The 16,524-nt window shown below is 40.6% G+C and overlaps 1 pseudogene; it reads left to right on the top strand.

Annotated features, from left to right (window-relative positions):
* The first annotated feature begins 138 nt into the window (after nucleotides 1-138).
* LOC116272642 lies at nucleotides 139-16,471 on the top strand (annotated as a pseudogene).
* Nucleotides 16,472-16,524: the final 53 nt, after the last annotated feature.

Raw genomic sequence — 16,524 nt, 5'->3', positions numbered from 1 at the left:
CTCACAGAGTTACAGCTTTCCCCTCAAGAAGCCTTTCCCTAAGCCAGTTCTTGTGGAATTGGCAAAGTGATATTTGGAAGCCCATAGAGGGCTATGGTGAAGAAGGAAATATCCTCAGAAGAAATCTGGAAAGAAGCTTTCAGAGAAACTGCTTAGTGTTCTGTGAATTCAACTCACAGAGTTACAGCTTTCCTCTCAAGAAGCCGCTCGGTAAGCCTGTTCTTGTGCTCTTCGCAAAGTGATATTTGGAAGCCCATAGAGGGCTATGGTGAAAAAGGAAATATCCTCCGAGAAAAACTGGAAAGAGGCTTTCTGAGAAACTGCTTTGTGATGTGTGACTTCCACTCCCAGAGTTACATCTGTATTTCGTGGATCTCTTTGCTAGCCTTATTTCTGTGGAATCTGAGAACAGATATTTCGGATCCCTTTGAAGACTATAGGACCAAAGGAAATACCCTCTGACAACAAAGAAAAAGAAGCTTTCTGAGAAACTTCTTTGTGTTCTGTGGAATCATCTCAGGGAGATACAGCTTTTCTGTGAAGAAGCGTTTCGCTATCTCACAGAGTTACAGCTTTCCCCTCAAGAAGTCTTTCGCTAAGACAGTTCTTGTGGAATTGGCAAAGTGATATATGGAAGCCCATAGAGGGCTGTGGTGAAAAAGGAAATATCCTCAGATGAAATCTGGAAAGAAGCTTTCGGAGAAACTGCTTAGTGTTCTGTTAATTCAACGCACAGAATTACATCTTTCCCCTCAAAAAGCCGTTCGTTAAGCCTGTTCTTGTGGAATTCGCAAAGTGATATTTGGAAGCCAATAGAGGGCTATGGTGAAAAAGAAAATATCCTCCGAGAAAAACTGGAAGGAACCTTTCTGAAAACCTGCTTTGTGATGTGTGACTTCCACTCACAGGGTTACATCTCTATTTAGTGGATCTCTTTGCTGGCCTTTTTTCCGAGGAATCGGAGAACAGATAATTCGTATCCCTTTGAAGACTATAGGGCCAAAGGAAATATCCTCCGATAACAAAGAGAAAGAAGCTTTCTGAGAAACTTCTTTGTGTTCTATGACATCATCTCACAGAGTAACAGCTTTCCACTCAAGAAACCTTTCGCTAAGAGAGTTCTTTTGCAGTTTGCAAAGTGATATTTGGAAGCCCATAGAAGGCTATGCTGAAAAAGGAAATATCCTCAGATGAAATCTGGAAAGAAGCTTTCTGAGAAACTGCTTACTGTTCTGTGAATTCATCTCACAGAGTTACAGCTTTCCCCTCAAGAATCCGCTCGCTAAGCCTGTTCTTGTGGTATTCGCAAGGTGATATTTGGAAGCCCATATAGCGCTATGGTGAAAAAGGAAATATCCTCCGAGAAAAATTGGTAAGGAGCTTTCTGAGAAACTTCTTTGTGATGTTTGACTTCCACTCACAGAGTTACATCTGTATTTCGTGGATCTCTTTGCTAGCCTGATTTCTGTGGAATCTGAGAACAGATAATTCGGATCCCTTAGAAGACTATAGGGCCAGAGGAAATATCCTCCGATAACAAAGAGAAAGAAGCTTTCTGAGAAACTTCTTTGTGTTCTATGAAATCATCTCAAACAGTAACAGCATTCCCCTCAAGAAGCCTTTCGCTAAGACAGTTCTTGTGGAATTTGCAAAGTGATATTTGAAAGCCCGAAGAGGGCTATGGTGAAAAAGGAAATATTCTCATATGAAATCTGGAAAGAAGCTTTCTGAGAAACTGCTTAGTGTTCTGTGAATTCAACTCACAGAGTTACAGCTTTCCCCTCAAGAAGCCACTCGCTAAGCCTGTTCTTGTGGAATTCGCAAAGTGATATTTGGAAGCCCATATAGGGCTATGGTGAGAAAGGAAATATCCTCCGAGAAAAAATGGAAATAACCTTTCTGGTAAACTGCTTTGTGATGTGTGACTTCCACTCACAGAGTTACATCTGTATTTCGTGGATCTCTTTGCTAGCCTTATTTGTGTGGAATCTGAGAACAGATATTTCGGATGCCATTGAAGACTATAGGGCCAAAGGAAATATCCTCCGATAACAAAGAAAAAGAAGCTTTCTGAGAAACTCATTTGTGTTCTGTGAAATCATCTCACAGAGTTACAGCTTTCCACTCAAGAAGACTTTTGCTAAGACAGTTCTTGTGGAATGTGCAAAGTGATATTTGGAAGCCCATAGAGGGCTAGGGTGAAAAAGGAAATATCCTCGGATGAAATCTGGAAAGAAGCTTTCGGAGAAACTGCTTAGTTTTCTGTGAATTCATCTCACAGAGTTACAGCTTTCCCCTCAAGAAGCCGCTCGCTAAGCCTGTTCTTGTGGAATTCGCAAAGTGGTATTTGGAAGCCCATAGACGGCTATGGTGAAAAAAAATATCCTCGAGGAAAGGCTGGAAGGAAGTTTCTGAGGAGGCACGGTTTTGTGATGTATGACTTCCACTCACAGAGTTACATCTGTATTTCGTAGATCTCTCTGCTGTATATTTCCTGTAGAATCTGAGAAAAGATAATTCGGATGCCTTTAGACACTATAGGGCTAAAGAAATATCCTCCGATAACAAAGAAAGCTTTCTGAGAAACTTCTTTTTATTCTATAAAAGAAATCATCTCACAAGTAACAACATACCCTCAAGAATCCTTTGGCTAGGACGTTTAAAGCCAGAATTTACCAAAGTGATATTTCAGGAAACCCATAGAGGGCTGAGTGAAAAATATCCTCAGGTAGGAAATCTGGAGGGCTTTCTGAGCGACATTGTTTCTGTGAGTTGTCTCACCAGTCAACAGCTTTCCCTCAAGCCGCTTCGCTAAGCCTGTTCTTGTGAGTATTAGCAGAAGTGATATTTGGAAGCCCCAGGGGTCTGCTTGGTGGAGAATGTCATAGAGGTAGGAGGGTTTCACGGTAGCACTTAGCTTAGGTGGTATTTGACCATGGGTTTTAAATGCTTGTGACAGGTGATGTAGTCACACTGCCTTATTTCTGGAGGAATCTGGAGAACAAATATTTGATTCCTTTGAGAGGGCCTCCCTATAAGGCCAAAGAAATATCCTCTGATAAAAGAGAAAGAAGATTTCTGAGAACTTCTTTCTGTTCTATGAAATCATCTCACAGAGTTACAGCTTTCCTCAGGAAGACTTTTGCTAGGAACAATTCTTATTGGAATATGCAAAGTAGTATTTAAACCCCTAAGAGACTCTACATTTGAAAAAAGAAATATCCTCGGATGAAATCTGGAAAGAAACTTTATGAGAACCTGCTTAGTTTCATCTGTGAATTCATCTCACAGAATTTACAGCTTTCCCCTCAAGAAGCTGTAAGCTAAACCTGTTCTTGTGTGGAGATTAAAAGTGGTATTTGGAAGCCACTTAGAGGCTATGGTGAAAAAAAAAAATCCTCGAGAAAAGTACAGAGAAAAGGAAACTTTCTAGCAGAGCTTCTTTTGTAATGTGACTTCCACTCCAAATTTACATCTGTATTTCGTGGATCTCTTTGCTATCTTACTTCTGTAAGAATCTAGAGACCAGATATTTCGGATCCCCTACAGACTATAGAGGTAGAATATCCTCTCCGATAACAAAAGAGAAAAGAAGCTTTCTGAGAAACTTCTTTGTGTTCTAATGGTATCATCTCAGAGAGTTACAGCTTTCCCCTCAAGATGCCATCAGCTAAGACGATTTCTTGTGGAGATTGCAAAGGATAATTAGGAAGCCCATAAAGAAATGGTGGAAAAGAAATATCCTCAGATGAAATCTGGAAAGAAGCTTTCTGAGAACTGCTTAGTGTTCTGTGAATTCATCTCACAGAGTTATAGCTTTTCCCCTCAGAAGCCATTTCGCTAAGCCTCTTCTGTAGGTGCAGAGTGATATTTAGAAGCTATAGAGAGCTAAAATTGAAAAGAAAATATCCTCCGGTGAAACTGCTAAGAAGCTTTCTGAGAAACACTACTTTATGATGTGACTTCCACTCCACAGAGTTACATCTATATTTAAATGGATCCTGTTTGCTAATTATATTTCTGGCATCACAAAGACAGATGTTGGATCACTGAACTATAGGGCCAAAGAAATATCCTCAGATGGCAAGGAAAACAAGAGAAGGCTTTTTGTTCTGTGGGAATCATCTCGGGAGTTACAGGCTTTGGCCTCAGAGCCTTTAAACTAGAATGTGTAGAATTTTCAGAGTGATGACAGGTATGAGATCTGGTTAAAGAAATGTCCTCGGATGAAGTCTGGAGGAAGCTTTGTGAGGAACTGCTTAGTGTTCTGTTAATTCATCTCTCAGAACTACAGCTTTCCTTCAAGCAGCTCATGGCCTGTTCTTGTGGAATTTGCAAGGTGATATTTAGAGACCAGGGCTATGGTGAAGAAAATCCTTCGATATTCCGAAACTGCTATGATGTCATTTCCACAGAGTTATATCTGTGTTCGTGGATTTCTTGCTAGCCTTGGCTATATACGATTCTGAGGAACGGTGTTTGGGGGTCCTCTGAGGACTGGGGCCCAGGGAATGTCCTCGGAGGCTGGCACGGAGGAAACTTATGTTAGGCTGTGGTTTGTGAGTCGTCTTGCAGGTTGTGGCCATCCGGGAGTCCGGCAAGTGAAGTGTTTGTGGGTTTGAAATTGTTCCAGGGCCCTTGGGGTTGTGAGGTTGTGAGAGTGTCATCCCTAGGAAGGCTGGAGGAAAGCTTTCTGAGAAACTGCTTTTGTGATGTGTGATGACTTCCTCACAGAGTTACATCTGTATTTCGATAGATCTCTTCCTAGCCTTATTTCAATTCTGAGGGAACAGATATTTGGCGGATCCAGAACTATAAGGCCATAAATAAAATATCCCTCCGATTACAAAAGAAAGATGCACTCTAAGGGAAATCTTCTTTGTATTCTATGAAATCATTGCTAGAAGTGGCTTTCCCCTCAAGAAGCCTTTCGCTAAGACAGTTCTTGTGGAATTTTCAAAAGTGGTATTTAAGAAACCCATAGAGGCTATGGTGAAAAGGAAATATCCTCAAAAGATCAAATCAGGAAAGAAGCTTTCTGAGAAACTGCTTGAGTGTTCATGTTCATCTCACAGAGTTACAGTTTCCAGCTTCAAAAGAGCCCGCTCGCTAAGCCTGTTCTTGTGGAATTATGAAATTGATATTTAGGGGAAGCCTATAAAAGGGCTATGGTGAAAAGAAAATATCCTCAGAGAAAAGAGTGGAAAGAAGCTATCTGAGATACTGCTTTAGCGATGTAACTACAAAGTTACATCGAGAAATTATTTCGTAGGGTCCCTCTCTACTAAGCTTTATTTCACCATGAGATCTGAGAACAGATATTGGATCCGAAGACTCTCGGCCGAAAATATCCTCGATAACAATGAGAAGGCAGCTAAGCCTGTTCTTTTAGAAATGCATAAAGTGATATTTAAGAGCCACTTAGAAATTTAAGTGGAAAAGAAAATATCCTCAGAAAAACTGAAAAAGAAACTTTTTGAAACTTCTTTGTATTCTGTATGAAATCATCTCACAGAGTTACAGCTTTCCCTCAAAGAGCGCCTCGCTAAGGCAGTTCTGAGGTGGAATTTGCAAGTGATATTTGGAAGCCCATAGAGGCTAAAATTGAAAAAGGAAAGTATCCTCGGTTAGAATCTGCCAAGAGGCTTTCTGAGAGCCTGCTTAGAATTATGTAGATTCATCTCACAGGTTACAGCTTTCCATAGAAGCCACTCCTAAGCCTGTTCTTGTGGGGTCATAAGTGATGTTGCAGGCCATGGGGGGCTGGATGCTCTCTCAGATGAAATCTGGAAAAACTTTCTGAGAAACTGCATAATTTCTATGAATTCATCTCCCACAGAATTAACCCCCTCAAAACGCTCGCTAAGCCTATTCTTGTAAAATGTCGCAAAGTAATGTTGGGAACCCCTAAGGCTATGAGTGGAAAGAAATATCCTCCGGAAAAACTGGAAAGAAACAAGTGATAATATAGCTGTGATGTGTGACTGCTCACGGATTTTTCATCTGTATTCCATTTTTAAATGTCTCTTTGCTGGCCTTGTTTCTGTGGAATCTCTGAGAGATAGTTGGGATCACCCCAGAAGGCAATGGGGCCGAAAATATCCTCCGATAACAAGAGAAAAGAAACTTTCTGAGAAACTGTGCTTTCTGTTCTGTCAGATCATCTCACCAGAGTTGCAGCTTTCCTCAAAGATGCGTCCGCTAAAGACAGTTCTTGTGGAGATTGTAAGTGATATTTGGAAGCCCATAGAGCTATGGTGAAATATCCTCATGGAATCTGGAAGAAGCTTTCTGAGAGCACCAGCCATTGCCTTGAATTCATCTCACGGAGTTACAGCTTTCCATGGATGCCGCGCTAAGTATATTCTTGTAAGTCGCAAAGTGATATTTAGGAGGCCATAGAGGGATATTTTGAAAAGAAAATGTCCTCTGAGAATACTGGAAAAGAAACTTTCACGAGAGGCACAGCGGTGTGTGACTTCCACTCACAGGTATCTGTATTTCGTGGATCTCTTTGCTAGCCTTATTTCTGCTCGCATCAAAGAATATTCCAATTCACCCGAAAAGAACCTATAAACGCCAAGAAATATCCTCGATGTTCTTTCGGCTCGAAAGAATCTTTCTAAAAGCTCACTATATTCTGTAGAATCATCTCACAGAGTTACAGCTTTCCCCTCAAAGCCCTTCGCTATAGTAGTTCTTGTGGAATTTACAAAGGATAATTGGGAAGCCATAGAACGAATTGTGGAATAGGAAATATCCTCGAGATTGAAATCTGGGAAAGAAGCTTTAGGAGAAACTGCTTAGTGTTCTATTAATTCATCTAACAGAGTTATAGCTTTCCCCTCAAGCCTTCGCTAAGCCTGTTCTTGTGGAATTCATAGGAGTATTTGGGAGCCCATAGACGGCTGTGGTGAAAAAAAAATATCTGAGAAAAATGGAAAGAAGATTTCTGAGAAACTGCTCTGCTGTGATGTGGCTTCCCGCTCACAGGTTACATCTATGTTCGTAGATCTCTCTGCTACGCCTTATTTCTATGGAATCTGAGAACAGATAATTGGATTCTTTGAACACTATAAACTAAAAGGAATATCCTCCGATAACAAAGAGAAGAAACTTTCTGAGAGCTTCTTTTCTGTTCTGTGAAAATCATCTCACCAGAGTCCTTTCCACTCGGGGCTTTTGCTGGAGCGATTCTTGTGGAATGTGCAAAGTGATATTTGGAAGCCCCTAGGGCTCGTTAGAAATATCCTCGGATGAAATCTAGAAAGAGCTTTCTGAAGAGCTGCTTAGTTTTCTGTAGATTCATCTCCACAGAGTTACAGCTTTCCCCTCAAAAGAGCCCATTTCACTTCAAGCTGTTCAATGGGTCCATAAGTGAGTATTTAGGTATGAGATATTGTAGAAAAAAGAAAAAAACCTCCAGGAAAAACTGGAAGAAATTTCTGTGGAGAACTTCTTTTGTGATGTGCTTGACTTCCACTCAGGTTACATCTGTATTTCGTGGATCTCTTTTGCTGGCCCATACTTCTTTGGAATCCTGAGACTGAATGTTGGATCCTATACAGACTATAGGGCCAAAAGGAAGTATCTCGGATATCAAAAGAAGAAAAGCTTTCCTGATAAACTTCTTTGTATTCTGTAGAATCCCATCAGAAAATTGCTTTCCCTCAAAATTAAAATCCCGCTAAAGACAGTTCTTAATAGAATTATACAGAGAAGAGCCCATAGAGGACTATGGTGAGAAACATCCTCATATAATTCACAGAAAGAAGCTTTCTGACTGCTTTGGTGGCCACTCAGGAATTGCATCTGTATTTCGTGAATCTTTACTGTGACTTTCAGGAATCTGAGACAACATTCCCGGATCCCTTTGAGGCTAGGGGCCCAAAGGGAAATATCCCTAGGTGTGAGGAGAGCAGGGAGGCTGGCGTGGAACCTGTGGAATCATCACGGGTTACGGCACCACTCAGGATTAGGCAGCTAAGACAGTTCTTATGGAATTTACAAAAGTGATATTTGGAAATTATACAGAACTCTGGTAAAAATATCCTCAGATGAAATCTGGAAGAAGGTTTCTGAGAAACTGCTTATTGTTCTGTTATTCATTTCACAAAATTGCAGCTCCCTCAAGAGGCACTCCTTTATACCTATTTCTTATGGAATTACTTAAAGTGATGTTTTGGAGGCCCGTATGGGGCTGTAAATTATGAAAATAGAAAATATTCTCGAAGAGCTGGAGGAAACTTGGAGGCTGTGCTTTGTGATGTTTTGCTTCTACTCACAGAGTTACATCTTGTGTTTGGGTGGATCTCTTTGGCCTTGTTTCTGTGGGATCTGAGAACAGATATTTCTACAGTCCCTTTGAGACTATAGAATGAGGTATCCCTCCCATCACAACAAGAGGCTTTCTGAGAAACTGCTGTGTTCCTGTGGAAATCAGCATACAGCTTCGCCTCAGGGAGGCCTTTGGCAGAGAGGGTCCCACTGTGGGATTTCAAAGTGATATTAGAGGCCCATGGGGCAGTTTGAGAGGAGATATCACTCAGGATGAAATGGAGGATGGATGTTCTAGTTCTTAATGGGCATTGTGACTCAGTCATGTGAGCTGAACAGGATTTGAAGATGATGTTTGGACTTGGTGTAAAGATATCTCAGAGACACTTTGTGATGTGACTTCCCACTCACCATTTATCCATGTTTAAGTAGGATCTCTTCCTAACCTTATTTCCTAGCCAGATTCAGAATAGATATTTGGATCCCTTACAGAGAGACTAGGACCAAAAGTAAATATCCTCCGATTGCAAGAGAAAAGGTGACTTTCTGAGAATCTTCTTTGTGTTCTGTGAAATCATTTAACAGGTTACAGCTTTCCCCTCAAGAAGCCTTCGCTAAGACAGTTCTTAGTAGAATTTACAAAAGTGGGTATTTAGAGCCCATAGGGCTATGGTGAAAAGGAAATATCCTCCAAGATGAAATCGGGAAAGAAGCTTTCTGAGAAACTGCTTAGTGTTCTGTGAATTCATCTCACAGAGTTACAGTTCTATTTACCTTAAAGAGCCTTCCTTCAGCCTGTTCTTATAGGTCATAAAAGTGATATTTAGAGCTATAAAGGGCTATAGTGAAAAATATCCTCAGAGAAAAGTGGAAAGAGCTGTGCAGAGATACTGCTTTGTGATGTGACTTCCACTCACAGAGTTACATCAGTATTTCGTGGATCTCTGCTGTGCTTTTATTTCTGTAGGATCTGAGAACAGATCTTCAGGTCCTTTAGAGACTCTCAGCCAAAAGGAAATATCCTCGATAACAATGAAAGGCAGCTAAAGCCTGTTCTTTTGGAAATCATAAAGTGATGTTTGGAAGCCCATAGAGGGGCTATGGTGGAAAAGAAAATATCCTCCGAGAAAAACTGAAAGAAACTTTTTGAGAAACTAGCTTTGTGTTCTGTAGAATCATCTCTGAGTTGCGGCTTTCGATCAAGAAGCCTTTCCCTAAGGCAGTTCGAGGTGGGCCCACAGAAATGATATTTGGGAAGCCCATAGGGCTAAGGTGAAAAAAATATCCTCAGTTGAAGTGCAAAGAGGCTTTCACAGGGAAACTGCTTGAAAGCGTTATGAATTCATCTCCACAGGTTAAGCTTTTTCATGAAGAAGCCACTCGCTAAGCCCATTCTTGCCGGTCATAAGTGATATTTAGAGCCCATAGAGACTCACGGTGAAAAGAAATACTCTTTCCGGATGAAATCTGGGAAAGAAGCTTTCTGAGAAACTGCGTAGTTTTCTGTGAATTTCATCTCACAAGAGTTACAGCTTTCCCCTCAAGAAGCCGCTCATAGCTGTTCTTGTGGTATTATAAGTGATATTTGGAACCCCTAGAGGGCTAGGGTGGAAAGGAGAATATCCTCAGGAAAACTGGGAAAGAAGCTTTCCTGATAACCTGCTTTGTGATGTGTGACTTCTACTCACAGATTTTCATCTGTGTATTTCATTGCATCTCTTTGCTAGCCGCCATTTCTGTGGAATCTGAGAATGAATTCGGATCCCTTGAAGGCAATAGGGCCAAAAGAAATATCCTCTAAGAATAGCAAGAGAAAGAAGCTTTCTGAAACTTCTTTCTGTTCAATGGGGCCATCTCACAGTTACAGGTTTCCCCTCCAAGATGCATCGCTAGACAGTTCTTGTAGGTCGCAGTGATATTTGGAAGCCAGTAGAGGCTATGAGTGAAAAATATCCTCACATGAATCTGGAAAGAAGCTTTCTGAGAAACTCGCCGTATTCACTGTAGTTACATCAAATTACAACTTTCCACTTAAGATGCATGCGCTAAACTGTTCTTACATGGAGTCATGGTATTTGGAAGCCGTTAGAGGATATTTTGAAAAAGAAAATGTCCTCTGAGAAATACTGGAAAAACAGAAACTACTTTTGATGTGTGACTTCCACTCCTGGGAAGTTATCTGTCTTCAATGGAATCACTTTGCTGCTTATTTCTGTGGCATCTGAAGAGATATTTAGTTCAACACAGAGACTATAAGCATGAAATATCCTCCGTTAACAAATTGAAGAATCTTTCCTGAGAAACTTCTTTGTATTTCCTGTGAAATCATCTCACCCAGAGTTGGCTTTCCCCTCAAGAAGCCCTTCGCTGCTGACAGTTCTTATGGAATTTACCAAAGGGATAATTGGAGGCCATAGAGGGCAATTGTGGAATAGAAGTATCCTCAGATGGGGAATCTGGAAAGGCTTCGGAAGAAACTACTTAGTGTTCTGTTAATTCCATCCACAGAGATATAGCACCCCTCAAAACTCCATTTCAGCTGTTCTTGTAGGTCATAGAGTGGTATTTGGAAGTAGCCGATGAAGCGGCTATGGTGAGAAAAATATCCCGAGGAAAATGGAAAGATTTCTGAAACTGCTCTCTATGATATATGACTTCCACTCAGAATTACATCTGTATTTCGTAAGTCTCTCACCATAGCCTTATTTCCTGGATTGAAACAGGAATAATTCCAGTTTCTTTAGACACTATAGAATTCAAAGAAATATACTCGATAACAAAGAAAGAAACTTTCTAGAAACTTCTTTCTGTTCTGTGGAAATCATCTCACAGAGTTACAGCTTTCCACTCAAAGAAGACTTTGCTTTTAGACCGTTCTTGTGGAATGTGCAAAGTGATATTTAGAGCCCTAGGAGCTGCGTTGAAAAAGGGAAATATCCTGCCGAGGATGAAATCTGGAAAGAAGCTTTCTGAGAGCTGCTTAGTTTTCTGTAGAGATTCATCTCACAGAGTTACAGCTTTTCCCTCAAAGCGCTCACTTTAAAGCCTATTTCATATTAAGGTCATAGAAGTGGTATTTAAGAGAGCCATAGAGTATTGTGAAAAAAAGAAAAACCTCCGGGAAAACTGGAAAGAAAATTTCTGTGAAACTATGCTTTTGTGATGTGTGTTTCACTCCCAGAGTTACATCTGTTTTTGTGGATCTCTTTCTTACTTTAACTACGGAATCTGAGACAGATATTTCGGATCCCTTTGCAGACTATAGGGCCAAAGGAAGTATCCTCGGATAACAAGAAAGAAGCTTTCTGACAAACTACTTTGTATTTCTAGCAGAATCGTCTCAAGAGAGTTACAGCTTCCCCTCAAGATGCCGTCCGCTAGACAGTTCTTATGGAATTGTAAAAGTGATATTTGGAAACCCATTGAGGGCTATGGTGAGAAAACATCCTCATATGAATTCTGGAAAGAAGCTTTCTGAAACTGCTTTGTGATGTGTGACTTCCACTCACAGAGTTACATCTGTATTTCATTAGATCTCTTTGCTAGCCTTATTATTTCTGTAAGTCTGAGACAACATTTCGGATCCCTTTGAAGACTATAGGGCCAAAGGAAATATCCCCGATAACAAAGAAAGAAACGAGGAAGCTTCTTTGTGTTCATATGGAATCATCTCACAGAGTTACAGCTCCCCTCAAGATGCAATCCGCTAAGACAGTTCTTATGGAATTTGCAAAGTGATATTTGGGAAGCCCATGCAGAGACTCACGGTGAAAAAAGGAAATATCCTCAGATGAAATCTAGGAAAAGAAAGGTTCCTGAGAGCACTTGTGTTCTAGCCAATTCCTGTTTTCACAGGAGTTACAGCTTTTCCCTCAAAGAGCCTTTTGCTAAAGACAGTTCATGGATTTTGCAAATGTTATTAGGAAGCTATACAGGGCTATGGTGAAAAAGAAATATACTCAGATGAAATCCTGGAAAGAAGCTTTCTGAGAAACTGCTTAGTGTTCATGAATTCATCTCACAGAGTTACCTTTCCCTCAAAGAAACCCTTTCCTTCAAGGCTGTTGTCCTTGTGGAAATAAAAAGTGATATTTAGGAAGCCCCTTCAGGGCTATGGTGTGAAAAGAAAGTATCCTCCGAGAAAACTGGAAAGAAACTCTCAGAAACTGCTTGTGTGACTTCCACTCCTGGGAGTTACAACTGTATTTAAATTGGATCTCTTTGCTAGGAAGAAACTTATTTCCTGGAATCTATGAGAAGAGATATTCGGATCCCTTTGAAGACTATAGGGCAAAGGAAATATCCTCCAATAACAAAGGAAAGCTTTCTGAGAACCTTCTTTGTGTTCTGGCAAATCATCTCACAGAGTTACAGCTTTCCCCTCATGACTTTACGCTGAGCAGTTCTTGTAGAATTACAAAAATGAAATGTTTGGAATCCCATGGGGCTATGGTGAAAAGAAATATCCTCAGATGAGAATCTGGAGAGGAAACTCTGAGAAACTGCTTGAGTTTGAATTCCTTCTCTGAAGTGTTGCTGCACTCTCTAGAAGCCGTACAAACAACTATTCCGTGGAATTCGAAAGTGATATTTGGAAGACCATGGGGCTACGTTGTAAAATACCCTCAGAGGAAAACTGGAAGAAGCTTTCTGAGAAACTACTTTGTGATGTGTTACTTCCCTCCACAGGTGCATCTATATTTACATGGATCTGCTTTTGCTAGCATGTATTTCTGTGGAATCTGAGAACAGATATTTCCGGATCCTTTCAGAAGACTAAAGTCCAAAGGAAATATAGATCGATAACAAAGAGAAAGAAGCTTTCTGAGAAACTTCTTTTTTGTGTTCATGGAAATCTTGTCTCAGAGTTGCAGCTTTCCCCCTCAAGAAAGCTTTTCGCTAGAACAGTTCATTAGAATTGCAAAGTGATGTTTGGAACCCTGGAGGCTGGTGAAGAAATGTCTCAGATGAAATCTGGAAGGGCGCTCTCTATGAAATATTCAGTGTTCTGCTTGATTCATCTCACAGATTTACAGCACCCTCAAAGAGCCGCTCCTTCTAAATCTGTTCTTACGTGAGATTCATAAAAGTGATATTTGGAAGCCCAGAGAGGACTACGGTAAAAAATATCCTCAAGAAAACTGGAAAACAAAAAAACTGCTTTGTGATGTGTGACTTCACTCTCAGGTTACATCAGTATTTCATTGGATCTCTTGCTTTAGCCGCCAAAGCATATCTGTGGAATCTGAGAACGGATTTTTCCAGATCCCTTGAGAATCTAGAGGGCCTAGGAACTATCCTCAATAACAAGAAAACGATCATTCCTGAGAAACTTTTTGTGTTCTGTGAAATCATCTCACAGAGTTACAGCTCTCCCCTCAAGAAGCCTTTGGCTAAGACAGTTCTTGTGGAATTTGCAATGTGATATTTAGGTATTTAGAGGGCTGGGTGAAGAGGAAAATATCCTCAGATGGAAATCTGGAAGAAACTTTCAGAAAAACTGCTTAGTGTTCTGTATATTCATCTCACAGAGTTAGCTTTCCCTCAAAGAAATAACGCTAAGAACTGTTCTTGTGGAATTAACTAGAAGTGATATTTGGAAGCCCATGGGAATATGGTAGAAAAGAAATTATCCTCCGATAAAAACTGGGAAGAAGCTTTCTGAGGAAACTGCTTTGTGATGTGTGACTTCCACTCCCACAGGATTAATCCATATTTCGTGGATCCTTTGTATATTTCTATGAATCAGAGACAGATATTCCGGACCCCTTGGAAGACCCCTAGAGGACAAAGGGCAATATTATCCTCCGATAGCAGAGAGAGAAAAGAAGCTTTGAAAAACTTCTTTGTGTTCTGTGAAATAATCTCTCTGAGTTACAGCTTTCCCTCAACAAGCCTTCCTTCAAGACAGTTGTGTGGAATTTTCAAGTAATTTGGAGAGCATAGAGGGCTATGGTGAAAGAAATATCCTCAGATGAAATCTGGAAAAGAAGCTTTCTGAAGCTGGCAAATTCTCTGAGATTCCTCACAGAGTTACCTTGTCCCTCCTCAGAGGCTTGGCCTCATAAGACTGTTCTTGTATGGAAATTCAAGGTGATATTTCCAAAGGCCCATAGAGGGGCTATGGTGAAAAGAAAATATCCTCCAGAGAAAAACTGGAAAGAAACTTTCCTGAGAAACTGCTTTGTGATGTGTCGGCTTCCACTCACAGGTTGTAACTGTATTTCGTGGATCTCTTTGCTAGCCTTATTTCTGGAATCTGAGGAACAGATATTTGGATCCCTTTGAAGACAGGAGGGCCAAAGAAATACTCCCTCCGATAACAAAGAGAAAGAAGCATTCTGAAACTTCTTTCTGTTCTGTGAAATCATCTCCCAGTGCAGCTTTCCCTCAACAACAAGCCTTTCACTAAGACAGTTGTTGTGGAATTTACAAAGTGATATTTGGAAGCCTATAGAGGGCTATGGTGAAAAAGGAAATATCCTCAGATGAAGTCTGGACAGAAGCTTTGTGAGAAACTGCTTAGTGTTCTGTGAATTCATCTCACAGAGTTACAGCTTTCCCCTCAAGAAGCCGCTCGCTAAGCCTGTTCTTCTGGAATTCGTAAAGTGATATTTGGTAGCCCGTAGAGGGCTACAGTGAGAAAGACAATATCCTCAGAGAAAAACTGGAAAGAAACTTTCTGAGAAACTGCTTTGTGATGTGTGACTTCCACTCAGAGAGTTACATCTGTTTTTCGTGGATATCTTTGCTAGCCTTATTTCTGTGGAATCTGAGAACCGATATTCCGGATCCCAATGAAGACTATAGGGCCAAAGGAAAAATCCTCCCATAAAAATAGGAAGAAGCTTTCTGAGAAACTTCTTTGTGTTCTGTGAAATCATCTCACAGAGGTACAGCTCTCCCATCAAGAAGCCTTTCGCTAAGACAGTTCTTGAGAAATTTGCAAAGTGATATTTGGAAGCCCGTAGAGGGCTATGGTGAAAAAGGAAACATACACAGATAAAATGTGGAAAGAAGCTTTCTGAGAAACTGCTTAGTGTTCTGTGAATTCATCTCACAGAATTACAGCTTTCCCCTCAAGAAGCCACTCGCTAAGCCTTTTCCTGTAGAATTGCAAAGTGATATTTGCAAGCCCAAAGAGGGCTCTGGTGAAAAAGAAAATATTCTCCGAGAAAAACTGGAAAGAAGCTTTTTGAGAAACTGCTTTGTGATGTGTGACTTCCACTCACAGAGTTACATCTGTATTTCGTGATCTCTTTGCTATCCTTATATCTGTGGAATCTGAGAACAGATATTTCGGATCCCTTTGAAGGCTGTAGGGCCAAAGGAAATCTCCTCCGATAACAAAGAGAAAGAAGCTTTCTGAGAAACTTCTTTGTGTTCTCTGTAACCATCTCACAGAGTTACAGCTTTTCTTTCAAGAAGACTTTCGCTAAGACAGTTCTTGTGGAATTTGCAAAGGGATATTTGGAAGCCCATAGAGGGCTATGGTGAAAAAGGAAATATCCTCAGATGAAATCTGGAAAGAAGCTTTCCGAGAAAGTTCTTAGTATTCTGTTAATTCATCTGACAGGGTTACAGCTTTCCCCTCAAGAATCCGCTTGCTAAGCCTGTTTTTGTGGAATTCATAAAGTGATATTTGGAAGCCCATGGAGGGCTATGGTGAAAAAGATAATATCCTCCGAGAAAAACTGGAAAGAAACTTTCTGAGAAACTGCTTTGTGATGTGTGACTTCCAGTCACAGAGTTACATGTGTATTTCGTGGATCTCTTTGTCAGCCTTATTTCTGTGGAATCTGAGGACAGATATTTCGGATCCCTTTGAAGACTATAGGGCCAAAGGAAATATCCTCCGATAACAAAGAGAAAGAAGCTTTCTGAGAAATTTCTTTGTGTTCTGTTGCATCATCTCACAGAGTTACAGCTTTCCCCTCAAGAAGCCTTTCGCTATGACAGTTCTTGTGGAATTGGTAAAGTGATTTTTGGAAGCCCATAGAGACCTATGGTGAAAAAGGAAATATCCTCTGATGAAATCTGGAAAGAAGCTTTCTGAGAAACTGCTTAGTGTTCTGTGAATTCATCTCATAGAGATACAGCTTTCCCCTCAAGACGCCGCTCGCTAAGCCTGTTCTTGTGGAATTCGCAAAGTGATATTTGGAAGCCCAAAGAGGGCTACGGTGTAAAAGAAAATATCCTCGGAGTAAAACTGGAAAGAAGCTTCCTGAGAAACAGCTTTGTGATGTG

The sequence above is a fragment of the Papio anubis genome, unplaced genomic scaffold (assembly GCF_008728515.1).
Source record: "Papio anubis isolate 15944 unplaced genomic scaffold, Panubis1.0 scaffold1447, whole genome shotgun sequence".
Classification (NCBI taxonomy): domain Eukaryota; kingdom Metazoa; phylum Chordata; class Mammalia; order Primates; family Cercopithecidae; genus Papio; species Papio anubis.
Note: the sequence above shows the minus strand (reverse complement) of the source record. Positions and strands in the feature narration are given on the sequence as shown.